The sequence below is a fragment of the Penaeus chinensis genome, chromosome 29 (assembly GCF_019202785.1).
Source record: "Penaeus chinensis breed Huanghai No. 1 chromosome 29, ASM1920278v2, whole genome shotgun sequence".
NCBI classification, from domain to species: Eukaryota; Metazoa; Arthropoda; class Malacostraca; order Decapoda; family Penaeidae; genus Penaeus; species Penaeus chinensis.
Genome location: NC_061847.1, coordinates 29,574,229 through 29,576,728, shown reverse-complemented (window position 1 = coordinate 29,576,728; position 2,500 = coordinate 29,574,229).

Sequence of the window (2,500 nt, the reverse complement as noted above, 5' to 3'; positions counted from 1 at the left end):
GATAGGGAGGGGATGGGGATGGGAAGGGAGGAGGATAGATGGGGAGGGGAGGAGAGGGCAAGGGAAAGGGAGGGAGGATAGGGAGGAGGAAGGGAACTAGAGAGGGGAGGGCGGAGGGGAAATTGGTAGGGATGGGGGATGCGGATGACGGGAGGGGGATGAGGAGGAATGGTGATGGGGAGGGAGGAGGAGAGATGAGGGGGGAGGGGAGGGAGGAAGGGGATAAATAGGGATGGGAATTGAGTTTGGGAAGAGAGGAGGGGGAACGGGCAGGGGAAATTTTGGCTGGGGGAAGGGGAGTGAGAAGTGAATTTGAGGAGGGAACAGGTGCGGGAACTGAAGGAGGGGTGAGGAGAGGGAGGCCGAGGTAGAGAGAAAAAAAATAGGGAAGGAAATGGATTTGAAGAGGGGGGGGGGAAGAAGGGGGGAATAGGACAGTACATTAGGTTTAGAGAGAAAAAGGGGATAGAGAAGGGGAGGAGGAGGAGTAAATATGGTGGAGAGGGAACAGAAGTGGAGCAGAAAGAGGGGAGAGAGTGTGAGGGGAAGAGAGGGAGGAGGAGAGATGAGAGGAGAGGGGAAAAGGAGGGAGATAGGGAGCAGGAGTGTAGGGAAAATAATGGGGGGGGGGGGAGGGGAGTAAACGTCCGAAGAAGAGGGGAAGGAGAAGTGTAATAAAAGAGGTGTAAACCGCGAAGGTAGAGAGAAAATGGATGAAAGACGGAAAGAGAGAGAAAGAAGTTTGAGAGAAGAACTAGAGAAGAAGAGAAGAGAAGGAAGAGAAGGGAGGGAGGGAGGGGGGAATATAAATGAAGAATTCACTCGGTTGCAGGTACGCTGCAGACTGCAACAGAGGCTCGAGGTCTATTGCAAGGCTAAGAAACCCCGGGTTCATTATCAACCTCAGGGAATGCAGATTGACCTTGAAATCTCTTGACCCTGAAAAAAGGAGAAAAAAAAAATTCTTAAAGGTTTCATGGGTCGTTGTGTATGTAAATTTCTCAACGGGAACAGTAGGAGAAATTAATGAGATGGATAAGGCACAGATTTCATTTTTCTGAGTGATGCTTGCTGGATTCTGAGTTTTAAATTTGTGTTTGTATGATTGCTTTATAAAACCGATCTCGCAAATAAACATATAATAACAACAATAAAAACGACATCAACAAAAACAACAACAACAACAGAACATACACACAAACATGTCCAACACCACCCCTCCCCCTTCAACCCCCCTCCCCACAATCACACAAACAACACCCCCCCCCCTCTCATAAAACAAACAAACAAACAAACACCCACAGAATCGACCGACACCCCCCTCCTAAAATAAACAAGTAAACAAACAAAACAAACAAACAAACAAGTGAATAGATGAATAAATAAAAAGATAAATAAATAAATACATAAACAAACAAACAAGTAAATAAATAAATAAATAAATAGATAAATGAACAAATAAATCCTTTCGTTCCCACAGACGGTCCCGAAGAGAAAGTGGCAGCGGAAGGGTTTGGGGGTCGCGAGGTTAGGAGACGTCATCCTCTGCCGGCGCGGGACCCTCACCCAACGTCCCTGGAGAGACACAACAACAACAACAACAACAACAATATTTATATCAACAGGTGAGAGATGACAACAACAACAACAACAATAATGTTTACATCAACAGGAGAGAAATGACAACAACAACAAAAACAAAAACAACAATGATAATTACATCAACAGGTAAAATATACAACAAGAACAACAATATTTAACATCAACAGGTAAAGGATGATAACAATAATAACAACGATAGTTACGAGTAAGAAATATATAAACAGGTAAGAAAAAAATACATACAGAATAAAAATGTAATTGCTTGCTTCGTTGTTTTATAGAAATTACTTTGAATTACTGTTTGTGTAAATAGATAGAGGTTTGTGAGTTGTGTGGTTAATTAGCAATATATTAGGTAAATGAGTCTCAGCCTAGGGTAACATGGGAGAGGAGAGAGGAGAGAAGAGAGAGGGGAGAGAGGAGAGAGTGAGTGAGTGAAGGAGAGAGAGAGCTCACCACACACACACCACACACCACACACCACCACACACATGCATATTATATATATATATATTATATAATATATATTATTTAACAAAGTTTTTACTGTGAGGATGTTTTAGACAGTCTCTCTCTCTTTCTTTTCTCTCTCTCTCTTCTCTCTCTCTCTCTCTCTCCTCTCTCTCTCTCTCTCTCTCTTCTTCTCCTCTCTTCTCTCCTCTCTCTCTCTACCACACACAAAATAAGATATATAAAAATTATATTTAATATATTATTTTATAATATATTTATATCATATTATATATATACACACACACAACACACACCCATAAATAGAAGATACAGTATAAATAACTATAAAGATATTTAAATAATCGTAGTGATAAACCCATGACAATAAATACTAAAATTTCAAACCCAAATGAATATCACGTAGGCGGTTCTTATTAAACTCAAA